This window comes from Canis lupus, chromosome 3 (genome assembly GCF_011100685.1).
Source record: "Canis lupus familiaris isolate Mischka breed German Shepherd chromosome 3, alternate assembly UU_Cfam_GSD_1.0, whole genome shotgun sequence".
NCBI classification, from domain to species: Eukaryota; Metazoa; Chordata; class Mammalia; order Carnivora; family Canidae; genus Canis; species Canis lupus.
Window position 1 is genome coordinate 67,349,094 of NC_049224.1, and position 21,349 is coordinate 67,370,442.

At 41.1% G+C, this 21,349-nt stretch overlaps 1 long non-coding RNA gene across 1 annotated transcript; it reads left to right on the forward strand.

Annotated features, from left to right (window-relative positions):
- Positions 1–348: 348 nt before the first annotated feature.
- Positions 349–21,121, forward strand: LOC119870951. Its single transcript, XR_005356401.1, has 3 exons — positions 349–488; positions 1,998–2,106; positions 21,004–21,121. It is a non-coding gene; the product is annotated as an uncharacterized LOC119870951 (long non-coding RNA).
- The last annotated feature ends 228 nt before the right edge of the window (positions 21,122–21,349 follow it).

Genomic DNA, 21,349 nt, shown 5'->3' on the forward strand with positions numbered 1-21,349 from the left:
TCAAAAGACCTTGGGTTCCACTTTTAACAGAAGGCTAATAAAATCTGCTCTTTTCCCATTGATTTTGTGCCTCAAATGTCTACAGAGAGGAGGACTCAAGCATGCAGTGGCTTTTTTGGCTTCTACAGGAGGCACCCAAAAGGCACTATGCCGTTAGTCTCCTTCCCCTGTGTCTTCTCTAGCCTGCACTCCAGAAGGTTCCTGTTCTTGTGAGCCAGGGAGGAAGTGTGAGATGTTTTGGTTGAGACAGATAACTCACTGAGCGGGGATGGGTGGCTGGCGTGGGGAGTGGTTTGTCCTCATTGGGCCTCTGTGGGTTTGGTTGCTTTTCTTCCATCTGCACCTGAAATGCAGGGTGCCAGCACATGAGTGGACATGGGAGGAGCTGGACCTTTCTTCCTCCATCCCACAGGAGCAGGACTACTGCTTGCCAACACTGCCACCTTTGTCTCTTCACCAAGACCAAAGGCATGCTGAAACTTCTCTAGGTAAGGAATACTGTGCTTAATTCTTATTATAAGTTAGCTTTTAAAAATTTAATTTAGGGATCCCTGGGTAGCGCAGTGGTTTAGCGCCTGCCTTTGGCCCAGGGCGCGATCCTGGAGACCCGGGATCGAATCCCATGTCGGGCTCTCGGTGCATCGAGCCTGCTTCTCCCTCTGCCTATGTCTCTGCCTCTCTCTCTCTCTGTGTGTGTGACTATCATAAATAAATAAAAATTAAAAAAAAAACTTTAAAAATTTAATTTATTTATTTGAGAGAGAGCACAAGCAGGAGGAGCAGCAGAGGGAGAGGGAGAAGCAGACTCCCCTCTGACCAGGGAGCCCAATGTGGGGCTCGATCCCAGGACCCTGAGATCATGACCTGAGCTGAAGGCAGATGCCCAACCGAGCCACTCAGGCACCCATGAGTTAGCTTTTTAATCCTTTAAACAACCTCACACTGAAAACACAGTTGCTACTCAAATCTAACGGAGGGAAACGGAGACACAGAAAATTTGTAAGGGAAACGGAGACACAGAAAATTTGACAATACATTTCTGTAAACCTTACTCTATACCAGGCCCTGTTCTAAGCATGTTAGGTGGGTCATACATTTAATCCTCATGATAGCCCTGGGAAGTTAAGAAAAATTACCCAATACTTGGAAACAAGACAAAATTTGGAGTTCACATTCTCTTGAGGTCATACTCAACAATGTCTAGCAAACCTTCTGTGTCAGGAAGAACATCAGCTCCCCAGAGGTGTTCACATCCTAATCCCTGGATCGTGTAAATTTATCATGTCATGTGGTAAAAGGGACTTTGCAGATGTAATTAAGGTTATAGAATTTCAGATAGAGATATTACACTAGATTGTCTGGGAGGGCACGAGCTAATCACTGGACGCTTTAATGGACACAGAGAGCCTTCCCCAGCTGTTGTCAGTCTGGGAGATACAGCAGAAGAGGAATTGGAGACATCTGAGGGACTTGACCTGTGTTGCTAGGGAAGGCCACATGGAACACAGGAGAAGGACCCCAATCAGCTTCTAGGAGCAAGACCAGCCCCTGGCTGACAGCCAGCAAGGAAGTGGGCCTCCGTCCTACTCTCTACCTAATGGAGCTCGGGAGTGGAGTCTCCCCACAGCTCCCCAGTAAAGGTCCAGCTGTCTGAAACTTTGACTTTGGCCTTGGAAAACCTGGAGTGGAGAAAACAATTGAGCACAGCCAGAGTTACAGACTTACAGAACAATGAGATAATGTTTGTGTTGTTTTATTTTTTATGATTTTATTTGCTTATTTGAGAGACAGCATGAGAGAGAGCACAAGCAGCGGAGAGGGAAGAGGAAGAGCAGGGCGAGAAGCAGACTCCCCACTGAGCAAGAAGGCTGATGTGGGGACTTGATCCCAGGACCCTGGAATCATGACCTGAGCCAAAGGCCAAAGTTTAACTGATTGAGCCCCTCCAGGCGCCCCTTGTTGTTTTAGGGCACTAAGTTTGCAATAATTTGTTTCAGCACCCAGAGGAAGCTAACACTGCCACCCAAGAATTCTCGAGGATGGTGTTACTACTATAACATTCAGCTATGATGGAAATGCTCTAGTCTACCCTCTCCTATACAGCAGGTATAGCTACATTTGACTATTGAGCACTTAACTTGTGACTATTGAGAAATTGAATTTTTAATTTAATTTATTTATAATTAATTTAAATTTGAATTAAAGTAGCCACATGAGGTTAGTGGCTACCATATTTGATGGTATGGCTCTAGGGGGTACCTACATTTCACTTACATTTATTGTTACTTAGGGCTTAGAGTCTTCAAATTATCTGCCAATGTGTAGGTTTCGTCTGGTAGAGATGCAAAAGTTTTCTGTCTAGTGGACAAGATAATTCCAAAGGTTATGGATTTATTGCCTGTAGGATACTAACCAGCTTTATAGCTAATCTAATGGTCTTATTCTGATGTCCTTTCTTTAGTGTCTATAAAAATCTCAATCCATCAAATATTCTCTGAACCATTTTTACCCACTTCTTGGTCCCTTACTTAATAAGGTAGAAAAAGCTCTGACAGCTATGCACTCTATGTTTGTGTGATGTTTTTTAACTTCTTGAAATTGATGCTATTATTGGATACTGATATCTAAGTTTATTTGAACATAAATCCAAAACTACAACATCAGAGCCTCTTAAAACTTGCTTGGGGGACCCATCATTAACAATGAATATTCATAAGGCAGAGAGATGTCCAGGTGTATGGGATGGCAGGAAATGCACAGGGGCTAGCAGACATGCATATGAAAACTGTGCCAAAGAAGGGCTGAGGCTATTTCTTGGTGGCCACTTTTCTTGTTTCCTAGGGTTAAGTTATTTTTCCTTGGTTTTTGTTGAGGAAACTGTGTAGAGAAGACACTAGAACTCTCAGAAAGTGACTTAGCTAGTTTCCCATTTCAGATACATCTAGTAAGGTGCCCACTTGCAGAGTCACCCACATTAACAATTGGAAGAAAGGCTTCCCTCCCCTGCTGTGATAATGTTATAGTAAATATGAGCTTTATTTCTCTGGGAGGTGGTGAATCTCTGTAAGTGCTACTAGACCTGATGCTGTAGGACTGTGGCTGGAGGCTCCACCAGCATCAAAGGAGACATGCCCATCTCCCCACACTTAGCCTGGCATTGGATTTCTCCAAAGCTCCCAACTCTGCTTTCAAGTCAGGATTTCTGGATGAAGTTGAGATGTCTGTCATTTCCTCTTGGAGTTCCTAATTCATTATTCTTTTTAAGGAAGGCCACCATGAAACTGACTTCACCTTAAAAATAAAAATAATGGATTTGTGGGACTCCTGGGTGGCTCAGTTAGTTGAGCATCTGAGTCTTGGTTTTGGTGCAGGTCCTGATCTCAAGGTTGTGAGATAAGCCCCAAATCTGGCTCTGTGCTCACTATGCAGTCTGCTTCAGCTTCTTTGTTTTTTCCTGTGCCCTTCCTGCTCATGCTCTTTCTCTCTCTCAAATAAATAAATTAAAAAAAAAAAAGAGAGGATTTGTGAAGAATATTTTTGTAAAGATTTAAAAGATGGAAAATTGGGATGGCCTGGGTGGTTCAGTGGTTGAGTGTCTGCCTTTGGCTCAGGTCACGGTCCTGGAGTCCTGGGATGGAGTCCTGTATCAGGCTCCCCAGAGGGAGCCTGCTTCTCCCTCTGCTTATGTCTCTGCCTCTCTCTGTGTATTTCTCATGAATAAATAAATAAAATCTTTAAAAAAATGAATAAAAGATGGAAAATGTTTTATCATAAACAAATGTTATCAATGATTCTAGTTACTACTTTTGAACGTATACTATGTGATAAGCATGTGATTGCCATTGCATATATTTGATCTCAGTTATCCCACCGCACCATCCAAAACAACTCATTTTTGCCACATTCAATAGATGATGGAACAGATCTGTAGAGGCTGGCATGATGAGAGAGGCAGGATGCACCCCTAGATCTGTATGACCAAAACCTGTACTATTCTTAGGATTAGAAAACATAAGTAAAGATTAATATCTTTCATTTTTGTAACTCTAGTATATAATACTTTGCCTGAGTTTGTTGGTGCTTCATAATATTTGCTGACCAAGTGAGTGCTTAGTGATTGAAAAAAAAGGTATACAACAATTCATCCTTTTGTTATTCCACAAATATCTATTGGGCACCTGCTGTATGCTGTATGCTGTGTGCTGGCTACATGCTGTGGTGTAAATAACTAGAGCTATAAAATGGAAAAAAGATACTTCAAGTGAATGCAAAATGGTACAACCATTTTGGAGGACAGTTTAGTTTAAAACTAGTCATACTCTTACTATATAATCCAGCAATCATGCTCCTTGGTGTTTACCCAAAAGTGTTGAAAACTTATGTTCACATAAATACCTGCACACAGATATTTAGAGAAGCTTGATTAATAGTTGCCCAAACCTGGAAGAACCAATTTATCCTTTAGTCGGTGAATGGATAAATAAACTTGAGTACATCTAGACACTGGAGTATTATTCAGCACTGAAAAGGTATGAACTACCAAGCCATCAAAAGACATGGGGGAAACTCAAATGTGTATTACTAAGTGAAAGAGGCCAGTCTGTATGATTCCAACTATTGGACTTTCTGAAAAAGGCAAAACTATGTCATTAATAAAAAGAAATTATCAGGGGTTGTGGGGAGGGAAGTATGAACAGATAGAGCATGGAAGTTTTGAAGACAGTGAAATTTCTCTGCATGATAGTGGTGCAATGGTGGATACATGTCATTATGCAAACCCACAGCATGTATAAGAAACACTAAGAGTGAACCCTAAGGTAAACTATGCACTTTGGGTGATTATGATGTGCCAGTGCCAGGTTTATCAATGGTAACAACTATATTATTCTGGGGGAGCCTTGGTGCCTCAGTCAGTTGAGTGTCTGCCTTTGGTTTAGGTTGTGATCTTTGGGGTCTTGGGATAGAGCCCAGAGTCTGCTTTTCCCTCTCTTTCTGTCCCTCCCCCAGGTCATGCTCTGTCTCTCTTTCCAATAAATAAATAAAATCTTAACCCCCCACCCCCCCACAAATGTGCTATTCTGGTGGGGATGTTGGTAACAGGGAAGACTCTGCATGTGTGGAGTCAGAAGGGTATATGGGAAATCTCTGTATCTTCCTCTCAATTTACCAAAAACTGCTCTAAAATATAAAATATTAAAAAAGGCACCTGAGGAATTCATGATCTGAGGGTTGGGCTAAGGTATTGAGAGCTTATCATTTCTTCATGTCAATGTTAAGAGATCTTTTCAATGATATTAACTGTGATATCATTGTTTCATGGAAAGCTGAAAAAGTCCAATTTTCAGCGGACTAATACACTGAAGTGATCTTTCTCCACTAAGTTTTATTTATAGTTACGATATCTTGATTACACTTATGGCTTATGACTTTTGGGGAATGCATAAATTTTTTTTTTTAACTGTCGACCTCTAGTGATGTTTTGAAGAAGGTTTTTATTCAAAAGGAAAGATTTCAGAACTACCTAAAGAGATGTGGTATTTTATCCTGAGGTCTAGGAACCACATCATGTAATCCAAGGAATTCTAGAAAGTTGGTAGGTCCTTTATCACAAAAGCATGCCAAAGAGCAACCAAAGATAGTGAACTGCACACTGATTTTGGTATCAGAAAGACTTGAGATAAAGACTTGACTCGGCCATTTATTAAATAGTGAGCTTGAGAAGTTATTTACTTTTTTCGAGTGACAACTTTCTCATCTGTGGAATGCATTCCTTTCAGGGTTACTGTGGAGAGTCAATGACAATATGTGGAAAAGAACACGACACTACTTTGGCACCGTGTATGTGCTCCATCAGTTCTAACGATGATTATTGTTCTTTTTCTTACTACTTTGCTCTTCATCCTCTATCTTAAAGTTAACACTATGCTTCCCAGACTTTAACATGCCCACAAATGGCCAGGGATCTTGTTAAAATGCACTGTCTGATTCAATAGGACTGGAGCAGGGACTAAGGGGCTGCATTTCTAGCCAGTTCCCAGGGGAGATGCCACAAGCTTCAAGGCTCTAGTGACTCTTTGGGAATTACAGTGAAGAAGTGTCAGTTTACATACTGTGCAAGTTCCACCATTTTCTTTTCCTTTGCTGGAGGAGATGAGAATATGATACTTGGGATGGAAACCTCAATTGAAATATGATTTTTTCTCAGATTAAGCTAAAAACAACAGAAGACATTTATAGGCCAATTTTCTGTCAGTTTTGCCAGGCTAAATCTTTGGCCTTTTGCTGTTGGAAAGAAACCTTTCTCCATTGTGTGGAATATCAAAACATTTGTTTCTCCTTATGCCTCTTGTGGGCCAACTCCCCACAACCTTTTATTGTCTTGAGGCCAGTGGCTTCCAACAGATGCCTATCAGACCAACTCACTTTAGACTGGTAGGCCACCTGGCTGATACCCATTTTCAATCTAAATATGCCATTTTAATTTTGGTAAAAATGCTTTTCAGAGGAAAATGAAAATTACAGTGAGAAATCATGACTGGCAAGGGAAAAGACCATTTTGAGTAATCTCTCTTATAATTGGGGTAATTTTGACAAACTCAAAAAATGTAGAATTTCCATGCATCCTCACCAACAATATGTGAGGGAAAAGTATTTTTTACAAGGCAAAAACCTTAGAGTACTCCCCTTCCTAGCCCATAGCGATAATGTCATGAGCTTCATGACAGTCAAGCTTACTACCCTCTAGAAACATGTTTTATTCCACCCCTGGTGAGCAAATAGAAGTTTTATGGCTTAAGCCGGGAGCAGGGTTGAGCCGGGGCTGGCGAGTTGGCCATGGTTATTGAATCACAACTTTGGTTTTTACATTGATGAAAAATATGCGGGGGATCCTCTGAAACAGAACAAATTGATCGGTGGCTTAGGTTTCAAATAGACATAGCAGATTTCTTATTCTCTTCTGTTTCATACTGGGGACAGCTACCAAATGGTTTTTCCTTTTAGAATACTGGGTTTCCCTGTGATTACAGCTTGATTGAGGGATTGGTTCTTATAGTGGTGAAGGGCCTTTTGTGATGCTGTGGTGTGTATTTTTGTTTACATGTGCACCTGCCACATCCCCATGCTACTCTACTGTGTTTCTAGGGCTGAAGTCACACTTCAGGGATCCCTGGGTGGCGCAGCGGTTTGGCGCCTGCCTTTGGCCCATGGCGTGATCCTGGAGACCCGGGATCGAATCCCACGTCGGGCTCCCGGTGCATGGAGCCTGCTTCTCCCTCTGCCTGTGTCTCTGCCTCTCTCTCTCTCTCTCTCTCTCTGTGACTATCATAAATAAATAAAAATAAATAAATAAAAAATAAAAAAATGAAGTCACACTTCAGTGATATCATTTCTCAGGATGCTTAAGTGGGAGACTCATCTTTTAGAACGAAGTATCATGGATAGAATTGCTTGCTTCCACAACTGGATGACTGGTGTGATCAAGGATGTTGGAGGCAGATGGACCTGAGTTTGAATCTCAGGTGTACTACTGCTGTGTTGCACATGACATGACATGGCTAGGGTGAAGCAAAGGAAGCTCCTAGGAGGTAAATTTAAGGTGGCACTGACACTCTGATGACGGCTCTGAACTCATACAAGCTTGAGAGTGAGTGTATCTTTAAGTTCTATACTTAGGTGCTTCTCTTTCCTTATCCTAGTCTGGCCCTGGTGTTGTGATCATGGAAGAACCACTCACTTCTTTGAGTCTGTTCCCTCATCTATAAAATGGGGTAATAAGAGCTATATCTCACGGGATGCCATCCTAAAAAAAAAGGATATTGATAAACTTCTTGACATGGTGCCTGGAACTAAGAAGGACCAATATATGGTAGCTATGTTTAGTTTTAATTCATTCATTAATTGAGCATCTTGACTACAACCACTTTTAGGATAGCCAGAGTTAATACCTTTGTCTTTTGGAGGCAAACAAAAATCAAGGAATATTTAGAAAAGTCTTCTCTTCAGACATTGTTTCTTTTGAGTTATTTTTTAGGAAATAATTTATTTTAAATCCCCTTTTACATGATTCAATTTCTCACAGTTGAAGTATAAAGTGTTACACCAGCAAAATGAGGAACTAAATTTTGAGTGTATCTAGTTACATGCAGGGCAGAGCTGGGGGCTCCCCTGAGAGCGAGCACTTCATTCTGGGGAGACGGAATGTCTCACCCACAGAGTGAAGTACCCAGTGATTTGGGCTGTATGCGTGAAACGTCTGCTCGCAGTCTGGTCCAGGAAGGAGCCAAGAGGCTCCGATCTTGGTGCTCCGTCACTGTGATCACTCACTTAGCACGCACTCAGAGCAGCTTAAATTTCTACTTGTAAGAGCATGTACTTGCCCTGCTTTGCCTTCTCCCTGCTTGGTTTTTCTGTTGGGAGGCTGACTGAGGCATTCATCATCAGGATGGAGGGGAATCTGTTGGAAAACTGACATGGTAAGATGAGAAGCTCTGAGGGACTTTATTCTCCCAAATGATAATCTTGCCATGTTGCTTTGAAGAAAAAAAAAAAAACAAAACAAAAATAAAACCTAAAAATTCCCATGTTTTTATACAGTTCACTACATGAAGACCAGGTACTACTGATTCTATTAGATTCCTCTTCCCTTCTTTTGAATATTGCGTCCAACTTGTTTGCTAAGGGATAATGACAATAATTGAGTTACATTCCTGACTTCTGGTTCTATTTGAATGTCTTTTTTAAAATTTCAATTCCAGTGTAATTAACATATGGTGTTATATTAGTTTTAGGCGTATAATACAATGATTTAACAATTCTTTTTATTACTCAATGCTCATCGTGAGAACTGTACTCTTAATCCTTTTCACCTATTTCATCCATTCCCTCATCTGCCCACTTCTTTGGTAACCATTAATTTGTTCTCTGTAGTCAAGAGTCTGATTTTTGGCCTCTTTCTTATCTTTGTTTGTTTTCTTTCTTAAATTCCACATATGAGTGAAATATGCTATTTGTCTGTCTCTAACTGACTTATTTCGCTTAGCATTATACTCTCTAGCTCCATTCATGTTGTTGCAAATAGCAAGATTTTATTCTCTTTTATGGCTGAATAATATTCCATTGTGTATATGTACTGTATCTTCTTTATCAATTCATGTATTGATGAATGTTTAGACTGCTTTCATAATTTGGTTATATAAATAATGCTGCAACAAACATGAGGTGCACATATCCCTTCAAATTAGTGTTTTCATATTCTTTGGGTAAACACCCAATAGTATGATTACTGAATTCATTTATCAGTTCTAGTAGTTTTTTGGTAGAGCCTTTATTATATCATCTGCAAATAGTGAAAGTTTTACTTCTTCCTTACCAGTTTGGTACCTTTTATTTTGTTTTTTTTTTGTTGTCTGATTGCTGTGGCTAGGACTTCCAGCAGTATATTGAATAAAATAATGACAGTGGACTTGTTCCTGATATTAAGGGAAAACCTCTGGTTTTCAACATTAAGTATGATGTTAGCTGTGGGTTTTTCATATGTGGACTTTATTATGTTGAGGTATGTTCCTCCTAAACCTACTTTGTTGAGGGCTTTTATCATGAATGGATGTTGTCCTTTGTCAAATGCATTTTCTGCATCTACTGAAATGAGCAAATGGTCTTTATCCTTTCTCTTTCTGTTGTGATATATCACATTGATTGATTTGTAAGTATTGAACCACTCTTACATCTAGGTATAAATCCCACTTGATTGTGGTGAATGATTTTTTAAATGTATTGTTTGATATGGTTTGCTAATATTTTATCAAGGATTTTTGCATCTATGTTCATCACAGATACTGGCCTGTAGTTCTCTTTTTTTTTGTAGTGTCTTTATCTGGTTTTGGTATCAGGGTAGTGTTGACCTCATGGAGTGAATTTAGAAGCTTTCTTTCCTTTTCTATTTTTCAGAATAGTTTGAGAATAGGTATGAACTCTTCTTTAAATGTTTGATAGAATTTACCTGTGAAGCCATCTGGTTCTGGGCTTTTGTTTGTTGAGAGGTTTTTTGTTTTTGTTTTTGTTTTTTTTTTTAAATTACTGATTCAATTTCATTGCTGGTAATCAGTCTGTTCCATTGAATATCTTTTAGTCATCTAAGTAAGGGTTGTCTATACTAGTTTCTTTTCTTATCCTTTTTTCCTTTTTTTTTTTTTTTTTTTTTTTGAAGAGGGAGAGAGGACAAGGAGGGTCAGAGGGAGAAGGAGACCAAGAATCCTAAGCAGGTTCCCACCAAGCATAGAACTGGATGTGAGGCTCAATCTTACCATCCTGAGATCATGACCTGAGCCAAAATCAAGAGTCAGATGCTTAACTGACTGAGCCATCCAGGTGCTCCTATATCAGTTTCTTAATCTGTAAAGTAGGAGATTTAATTTCTGGGCCATCCTTTGTAGGATGAACGAATTCTGTGGCCATTGTGTGTGTGTTAGATTTGAAGGCTATACTAAGTCTAAACACATTAATTCACAAGTTGTGTATTTAGTTCTAGGTAAAACACCACTTAGGGAAGGTCAGGACACATACAGTCACTGCACTTTCCTGCTAAACCTGTATTTTTTTCATTTTGGAGTCCCAGGTAATTCCTACTAACCAATCAGTTGTTTCATAGAGTAGAACCTATTTAGTATTCTGAGCCTAGTGGATTAAAAAAAGGAGAGAAAAAACTTCTTTGACTTGAAGAAACTTAGAAGCTGGCCTGATAGATGAGGCCTGTGTGAGTTGAGTAAGATCTAAGGAAATGCACAATGAATGTATAAACAGTTGGGAGTTTATGGGGCATAAGCTAACACTCCTATAGAAAAAAATCCATCTGACTTGGAAGACTTAGGTGGCTGGCTTAACTGACATCTTTAAGATGGTTTGGAGTTGGATTGCAGAAGGGACAGATGACCTCCCAGACAGAGAAAGCTGTAGCAGCAAAGAGCCCTTGGCAGTGATGAATGTGAGGAACACAGTGGTCATTTATTACTCTTAAAATAGAAAATAAATGCTATGTAATTTCAAAATACATAAATTGGATTGGTCTATTTTGAATGTTACTAAATTAAAATAATATGTTAGATTTATCTATATTAAATGCTTATTTAATTCTAGACTAAATATAAACATATTCTCCCACTGTTGAAAGAGCTTCTGGCCAATGATACAGGTGGAATTTCCCATCTAAGTTTGAGAATAAAATAGTACAAAGAGCAACGGGCCTTCAATTGGCATTGAAGAAAAGCTGGAGAACACCTGGGGTGTGCAATTTATACACGTCATTTAATTGATTACTTATCTGTCACATATTTCACTGCCCCTGTGCCAGGTGCAGAGACACAAAGATGAACAAGGTAGAGGCCTTTCTCTGAGACTGTCTTAGTCAAGTGGGATAGAAAGACTCATAAACAGCCCAATGTAATTTTAAGTGTATGATGGGAAAACCCATATTTCTTCCCATGTTTCTCCTTTCCACTGACACTGCTACCACACCCACAACACTTCTGGCACAAGATGTGGGAGTTTTCCCTACCAAACTGGGTGCCTTACAATTTTTTTTTGGTGCCCTACAATTTAACTTTGTTCTGACACTGTCTACTTGGAGAACATCTGATCCCACAGGCTAAAAGTGTCAGATCCTAGAATCCCTTTCTCACTTCAGACACCAGTCCCAAGTCCAGCCAGTCACTTCTGACTCATGGGCTATAAATCAGAAGTTCTTACCAACTCCTCCTTGAATTTTAGTAAATATTTTCTTCATAGAACTGAGGAAAAGTAGTTTACTTACTGTTAATGCTTATTATTAAAGGCTATGATAAAAGATACAGGTGAACATTCTAATGGAAGAGATGCATAGGACAAGGTAAGGGGCAAAGGCACAGAGCTCTCATGCCTTCTCCAGGCATGCTGTTCACCCTGCACCTACAAGTGTTCTTCAGTCTGGAAGCTCTCCCAGCCCTATTCTTTTGGGATTTTTATGGAGGGTTCATCACACAGGTATGATCAATTATTAACGTCCATTTCTAGTCCTTCTCCCCTTGCTGGAGAATGAGAGTGAGGCTTCTAATCATGGCTTGGCCTTTCTGGTGATGAGCTGTTATCCAGGAGTCCACCAAAAATCACCTCATTAGAACCAAAGACACTCCTAACACTTAAGAAATTCCAAGGGGTTTAGGAACTACAAAGGTTTTAGGAACTCTGTGCTAGGAGTGGGGGACAGAGACCAATACATACATTGTCTGTGATCTCATAAAGTGGATTGTCAGCAATATGAAGGGTATATTGTGGAAATATAACCTCCTCTAATGTTGTAAGGTTGTAATTGGAGGTGTAAAGTAATTGCAACAAGGGATCAGAAAATAAGTATAACAAACTTAACTCAACCCATTGAATTACAGAAGATTTAAATCAGATCCCTGAAATGACATGGATTCTGTGTTCTAGCTGAAAGCTAAACTTGTGCAAATCTTTGCATGAAGGCAGTCCCAACTGGCAGGAACTTGAAACATAACCGAATCTACCTCCCTAACCAAGAAATACAATAGGCTGCTTATTGGGGCCATTTGAAAAGAGACTATATAATCATTTTCTGATCTCTCTGATACATATTTCTACAAATAACACTAGGGACAAGTGAAAACTGTTTTATGGTTCATAAGAAATCAACTCCCTGAAACATGAGTTTCAGATGGGGCTGGCGTACACATGTCTGAATCCCTGTAGAATCTTTAAAAATAAGCATATGCTTCCCCAGCATTATCAGAGGCCTCTGATCTGCTCTGTGTTCAATGCCCCTTCCTTTCTCCATCCACTCACAGAAGACAAAGACGGCCAAAGAAAATCAAGCCAATTCCACATTCATAACCCTTATTCCTTCTCTCTGATTAAATATATTTTGCTAAATATGCCCTCTCCTTTTTCGGTTTGGCCAGGATAGACCTGAAATGAAAATGCCAACTCATTTGAAAGGGAAAGTAGGGCCGTTAAATGGTAGTGTGGTGTTGTGGATAGGATGGGAGTGGCTTTGTATTTGTGCCTGCCCTAAAATCTCGGTTCCTCTGTCTTCTTGTCGTGGGGTCCTCCGTGTGCTACAGACTAGGTCTGTGCCCCTATTTCCACATCTGTTCATTGGGAAGGATAAAAACTAGTTGGTAGGATTGATGTGAATATTAGAGTGTTGTGAACCATATAATCATCAGTTATTTTTTCCACTTGTCCCATCCTGAAAGTTCTGAGGGTTATCTGTAATAAAAAATGGCAGCAGGAGAGGACAAGAAGCAGAAATGCTAGAAAATGAGCACATAGTAGAATTTAGCTTCCTGGCTCCTTTGTGACTGGAGATGACCTGGGGTTGTGAGTGGAAGATATATATATATATACACGCTCTGGACTGGAACATTCAATTGTTATGTAAGACCCCCACTGTGTTTTCTTACTCTGAGATGGGAGCTGCTCTGTTAGCCTGGTCTCCAGGGTGGCTCTGTTGAGCAAAACCCTCTGCTGATTCTTGATGAAGATGTAGTGTGATAAAAATATATATATTTCTGCTTCTTTAAACCACTAATATTTTGATGTTGGTAGTTATCGTAGCAGAACCTAGCTTATCCTGACTGATATGGCTCCTTTTTGGATTACTGAATTTCTCTTTGGTGAAATTCACACATCTTCATGGTAAGACCATATTCATCATCTTTCAAGCTCCGCCTCAAAATTCTACAGTTACTATTTGGAACAGTAGTGTCTGATTTGGCTGTGATTTGCCCAAGAGGGCTCTTCTCAACTGCATCTCTTTCATTATTTGATTTCAGCCATGTTCACTTTTTGGCCAGTACCAGCTCCAGAGAAGCCAGTCAATGTTCTCTGAAAAGACACCATATTCTGACTTCACTTGTTACTGATTCTCAGCTTTGTATCTCTGGTCTGAATCTCTTCCCTGACCTGCAGATTTGGTTTCCAACTGCTGTTTGATGACTCTGCTTGGGTATTAGCCATCTCACACTTAGGTTAGCCAAAGGACTATTGATTATTCTCCAATTTGTATCCCACCTATTCTGCACTTGTTCTCTGCTATAATTCAAATAAAATCTCAATTCCTAACCCAGGCCTACAAGACTGTACTGGCCTCTTTCATTCCTTCCTCCTCCATCCCTCCACCTTGTGTATTCAGATCCAGTCACACTGACTTTGCTCCTGAGCCTTTGATACAGCCATTTCTCTCTAATCTCGGGCTCTCTACATTTGCTTGTCCCTCTGCTTGGATCCCCTGCAGCAATCTTCTTATAACTCAGTTTCCTTTAGATAGATCTCCTTGACTGCCTCAACTAACACTCTTGCTGATACTAACCTAGGAAATTATCTTATATATTTGATTAACTGTTTACCCCTGCCTCTTCATCCTCCCCTTAGAGTGAAAGCTGAATGAGGGCAGACTCTCTGTTGGTTTTACTCTGTATCCCCAAGACCTATAATAGTACCTTCCTAGGACATATAAGGCACTAAGTAAATATTGGTGGTGTGAGCTTGAATAGGCATGGGGGTGGAGCTATGCTGAAATTATGTATGTTAATGTCCTTTTCCCCCATAAGCTCTTGAAGGCAAGAGCTATCATCTGTAGTAAGAATTCAGTGAATTTAATCAATGACCGTTCAGTCAATTAAAGCAATGCCTTTTAGTCAGTGAGCTATGGATTAAGCATGAGATGAATTTCATCTTTGCCTTTTGCCAAGACGCTAAGGGCCCAATCACAGTTTGTGGTGTGCCTTCTATGTGCCAGGCACTGTGATAAGCACTGTCCTTCAGTTCATTCTCACACTTGCTCTGTAATACCCCATGGCATGTTTTCTCAAATATTTCCTGCTCCTTCTCTTCCAAGAACATGGCATCATTACACTCTCTGATCCTCTTACTGATGGATGGGGCCTTGTGACTAGTTTCGGTTAACAAAACTAGCTGAGCTGGTGTGACATGCCCCCCACTTCTGGGGCAGAGCACTTGATTGTCATTGAGAAGCCCTCCTGAGCTCATGTTTCCTCTGGCACATCACCAGAAATGTCTGAGAAGAAGGCTGCCTTGTCAGCCTGGCTTCCTGAATGACACAAAGAGCAAAGCTCCCTCACTGACCCCTGATGGGCATGTTATGTGGTCAAGAAATACCTCTGTTAGTTTGGGATGTGGAGAATTGGGGACTATTTGTTACTATAGCATAACCTAACACATTCTGACTGAGAAATGAGGTACAATGATCTCATTTTATAGATGTGCCACTTCATGGTCAGAGAGGTGACTTGCCCAGCATCATTCAGCTAGCAAGTGGGCACCCAGATTACATTATTTTTAATGGATATATATAATTTAGCCAGTGCAAACTTTACTTATAGATTTTTCAATATACATCATGTATCTCAAGTGCTGGTGGAAAGCTCAGTCTCACTTGGTCATTTTTGTATCTTAGTTTTGTCTGCCCTAGACTTTTAGAAGCAGCCCAGATGTTATCTCTGGAATACACAGCTTTGGGAGATCTAGTCCACCTCATGGTTACTCCTAATACACTGTATGGTCCCTACACACCTGGAGGTTTTATTGATTTAGTGGCATACTTAGATGTAGGAATCAGCTCAGTCTTGGCTGTGTCTAGAGATCAATAGCCCTCAAAGGTCCTGCTACCTTTTCTAGGACTGGGAAGGAGGCTCTTTATATTCTCACTATCCTGGGCATCTGGGATCTCTGGGCTCCTCCCTCTTTCTCTCCCTCTATAATTCCCTTCCTCCCTTTTTTCATTCCTTTCTCCTTTTTTTCCTTCCTTCCTTCCTTCCTTCCTTCCTTCCTTCCTTCCTTCCTTCCTTCCTTCCTTCTTCCTTCCTCCTTCCTTTTTTCCTTCCTTCTTTCCCCAATACTTATTGAGTGCCTACCATATAATCAGACACTAGCCTTTATGTTGGGGAGAGAGAAGTGAAACAGACAGAAACTTCTGCCCTCAGGATGCTCAATAGCAGAGTCATAGGTAGGTAGACAACAAATAAAATCAATGAGTTATATGGAAGCTAAGCAGAGTTTCGAGCTACAGAGAAAGCAAAGTAGGGAAGAGGATGGATGGCATTAGGAAGAGGTCAGGGTGAGCCTTGCATTTACATCCAGAAACTGATGACTATCTGGAAGGAGAGAGTCCCTGGCAGAGAGAAATGGACCCTCCACTGTGGAGGGTGAAACAACCTACCTGGTGTGTGCTGGAAACAGTGGGGGCCTGGAGTGGACACCGGGCAGATCAAGGGAAGATCAAGCTTCACCTTTTGTTTGAAGTGAGATGGAAGCCAAACAATGAATCGCTGATAAATGGTGTGATCTGATTTTCATTCTAAAAAGCAGGTGGGGAGTGCAAAGGGCAAGAGCTGAAGCAGGAAGACCATTTAGGATACTATTTCAATAATAGTTTCTTTCCAGTATTGGGGCACCTCCCTCTCCTGTCCCTCTGTTTAGGTAGCACCCGCATCTCTTCAAATGTGCTTCTCCTGCCTCCTCTTCCTCCCTCAGGGAAGGTTAGCTGCACTTATCTGGGTGGATATACTTTCCTGGAAAACAGAAGGACCCGGGATCCCTGGGTGGCGCAGCGGTTTGGCGCCTGCCTTTGGCCCATGGCGCGGTCCTGGAGACCCAGGATCGAATCCCACGTTGGGCTCCTGGTGCATGGAGCCTGCTTCTCCCTCTGCCTGTGTCTCTGCCTCATTCTCTCTCTCTCTCTCTCTCTCTCTGTGACTATCACAAATAAATAAAAATTAAAAAAATTAAAAAAAAAAAAAGGACCCCAGCACCTGCAAGCACTGTTTGAACTGGCCTGGTCCCTGAAGTTAGGGAACACAGGGGCTCAACTGATCTGGAGGGGAAGGAAAGGCACAAAGACCAAAACAGAAGTAGTGCCATTCTTTTGGAATATTTCACCGAAGAAGCAACAAAGCACTATCATCTCAATAAATAGCCTGCCCCATAAGTGATAAGTATTAACAAGTGCTCAAAGTAGGTTGGGGTACCTGAGAGGGCAGAAGAAGAGGTCAGGAAGAAAAAAGCATGGAAATGTGTGCATGTATGTGTAGATGGGAGAAAATATCTAGCAATTAAGATAGAATTTCTAGGAGGGATGAAGGTAAAGGTAAAGCCTTTCAGATAGTGTTGCCAGATAAAATACAGAACATCCAGGTAAAGTTGCATTTTAGATAAACAATGAATAATTTTGAAAAATGAGTATGTCACAGACATTACATTATATTAAATTATTTTTCTGAAATGCAAATTTAACTGGCCGTGCTTCACTTGTATTTGCTAAATCTTGCAACTCTGGTCTCAGATGATTTTTGAATGTAGCTGTGGTTGAGAAACGTAGCTTGATTCCCCAAAACTGTGTGTCCTCTGGACAAAGAAGTGGGGGAGGAGGAATATGGTGTCTTTGGAATGCCATATGAACTATGGCAGGGCTGGCAATAGCCTGACTTGTTTTGTGCAGGGAGAAGGAAAGTTGCATTTATTGTGTCAACTCACCTTGCCAAGTGCCTAAAGTGTAAAATGTGAATCAAAACTTTTGCTTTACTTCTTTCTTACCTGCTTTTCATCCTGGGTGAAGATGTATTTGTCAACGATCAAGGCTAACATCAATCATGGTGTCATTTGTCTTTAGGTTGCATTTTCAATTTAATTTGATAGTTGGGATGTAGTTATTTCATGAAAAAAAGTCCTCCCACTTTTTCCTTCTGGGCTCTCTGATGGTGTATAATAAATTAAACATTCACAAAAGCCTTGTTGACACAAAAGGGAAGTTTTGGACCCAAAAGACCCCAGACTGAGAAAATGAGACTTAAGATGAATGAGGTGTCTCCCTCTCTTTTATCCCAGGCGGGATCTCTCAGGGCTATTCATTGTGGAGGGTGCAAACAACCATGCTGCAGCCTGTTCACAATTGTCCACCTATCAGGGAGCCCATCCATAACATACATTTCTGAGGTTTCCAGTGCAGGACATTTGTCCTTTTAATACTTGACTTACAGCACATATGTGTGATGACTCTCATGTATTATGTGTTCTGGCTTCATGGACTTTTCTTTGCTCCAGTGGAAACTATTTTAATGGGCTTTCTTTGAGTCATGAAAATACTCAGATTTTGAAGGAAAGTCCCTGAAGGGGACTACCTCCTTAAATTTTTCATTCTACAAGGAAATTGGGTTTTGTACATCTTCCAGTTTGCTGCACTTTGGTTGGGTAAATATTTATTGAATACCTCCCAGGTGTGAGCCCTTGGACTTGGGAGGCAGCAGGGGACAGTTGGAAGGATGTGGCACTTATATTTCACAGATAGGAATTAGAATTCAGATTTCAAAGGCATTTCCTGGACACTACCTCACTTCCAGTATCAGTTAGGATGTCAGCCCTAATTCTAGTCCTAAGAAGGGTAATGTTAATACTAGACCACTACCAATGTGAGTAATTTTAGTAATACTGATATCAGTTCCAACAGTGACAGTGATTGCAATAGGGATACCCATCCTAATACTGTGGATCAGTCAGGGTTCTCCAGAAAAGCAGAACCAATAGGATGTCTACATACAGAGAAAATAATTTATTTTAAGGTATTGGCTCACATGATTATGGAGATTGGCAAGTCCTAAATCTGCAGGATGGGCCAGCAGGCTGGATCTCAAGAGAGGCTAATGCTGCAGTTCAAGATCAGAGGCCATCTGCAGGTGGAATTCCCTCTTGCTCAGGGGAAGGTCTCTGTTCCAGTTAGGCCTTCATCTGATTCAAAGGGATCCACAACATTATGAGGGGCATTCTGTGTTACTCAAGCCCACTGATATGTTAATCTCATCTAAAAATACCCTCAGAAAGACATCCAGAATAGTGTTTGACCAAACATCTGGGTGCCATGGCCCAGCCGAGTTGATGCATAAAAGTAATATACTGGTACTGATGCTAATATTAAAATTTATTAATATTTATTTTAAAGATTTTATTTCCTTATTCATGAAAGACACACAGAGAGAGGCAGAAACACCGGGAGAGGGAGAAGGAGACTCCCTGCAGGGAGCCTGTTACGGGACTCCATCCCAGGACCCCAGGATCACGACCTGATCCAAAGGCAGACGGCCAATCACTGAGCTACCCAGGCGTCCCTAAAATGTACTAATATTAAAATGCATCATATTAGGTTTCCACCAGAGCAACATAACCAGTAGGATCTATCTATCTATTATCTATCTATCTATCATCTATCTATCTATCTATCTATCTATCTATCTATCTATCTATCATCTATCTAAAAAATATAGACACAGAGAAAGATTTATTGCAAAGAACTAACTTACATCATTTTGGAGGCTGGCTAGCCAAGCCTGAAGTCCACAGGCAGGGAAGTACTTGCTGGGGCTCTCAGGCAGACACCGATGCTATAGTCCACAGGTAGAATTTCTTTTTCTTCTGGGAAGTCTCAATTCTACTCCTGAGATCTTTCAACTGGCAGACTCAGGCCCATCTGCATTATTAAGATACTCTCCTTTACTTAAGGGCATTTTCTTATGGATGTTAATCATATCTACAAAACACCTTCAAGCAACACCTAGCTTAGGATTTGACTGACTATATGGGTACTGTAGCCTGGCCAAGTTGACACATAAAACTGACCATCACAAACATATGAAGCAGTAAGCACATAACTTGGCATATAAATGTATTCAGCCATTTCTAGCTAGGGTGGTGAGAAATTCAAAGGCAAACTATGTATTAATCTTGATATTAAGAAGCTTGTGATATCAGAGGAAGACATAGACATGGCCAACAAACACTTGAGAAAATGCTCTGCATCACTGTCCATCAGGGAAATACAAATCAAAACCACAGTGAGATACCACCTCACACCAGTGAGAATGGGGAACATTAACAAGGCAGGAAACCACAAATGTTGGAGAGGATGCGGAGAAAAGGGAACCCTCTTACACTGTTGGTGGGAATGTGAACTGGTGCAGCCACTCTGGAAAACTGTGTGGAGGTTCCTCAAAGAGTTAAAAATAGACCTGCCCTACGACCCAGCAATTGCACTGCTGGGGATTTACCCGGAAGATACAGATGCAGTGAAACGCCAGGACACCTGCACCCCAATGTTTCTAGCAGCAATGGCCACAATAGCCAAACTGTGGAAGGAGCCTCGGTGTCCATCAAAAGATGAATGGATAAAGAAGCTGTGGTTTATGTATACAATGGAATATTACTCAGCCATTAGAAATGATGAATACCCACCATTTGCTTGGATGTGGATGGACCTGGAGGGTATTATGCTGAGTGAAATAAGTCAATCGGAGAAGGACAAACATTATATGGTCTCATTCATTTGGGGAATATAAAAATTAGTGAAAGGGAAAAGAGAGAAAATGAGTGAAAATATCAGTGAGGGTGACAAAACATGAGAGACTCCTAACTCTGGGAAATGGGGTAGTGGAAGGGGAGGTGGGCGGGGGGTTGGGGTGACTGGGTGATGGGCATTGAGGGGGGCATTTGGCAGGATGAGCACTGGGTGTTATGCTATATGTTGGGAAATTGAACTGCAATAAAAAAATAAAAAAAAAAGAAGCTTGTGATGTGGTAGAAAAGGTATGACTAGTGGCATCTGGATGACTCAGTTGGTTAAACACTTGCCTTCGGCTCAGGTCATGATCTCAGGGTCCTGGAATTGAGCCCCACATTGGGCTCCCTGCTTAGTGGGGAGCTTGCTTCTCTCTCTCCCTCTGCCCCATACCCTGCTCGGATGCTCTGTCTCATAAATAAATAAATCTTTAAAAAAACAAGGTATGACCTGACTCAAGTATTTATACAAGGTAATCAGCAAAACAACAACTTGTATTTACCAGACCATTAGAATATATTAGCCACTGTGTTAAGAGCTTCACATACGCTTTTATGCATCTCATTTTCATACAACTCTGTGAGATGAATATTGTTATTTGTGTTTTGCAGCAGAGGAAATGGAGTCTCAGAAAGTTTAAGTCATTTGCTGAAGATCACACAGTTGACAAGTTCCAGAGCAAGGATGGCCACCTGCGTCAAGCCAGTCTCTTAGCCAAGAGAGAAAGAGGTGAGTTTGGTAGGAGGGAAGCAGAGTCAGATCGGTGGAGTCAGAGTCAGGGAGAATCATGCGGGTGAGTGGTGTCAAGCCAGGGCTGCTGTGGTTGGAGGACTGGATGGGTAGACCTGAGGGGGAAAGGCTGAGAGAGAAGGCGATCCACAAGGAGGAAAGACCAGGAGGAGAGAACACATATGTGGGGCCCAGGGGTGCCCGCTGCAGTGCCCTCCATTGGTGGAG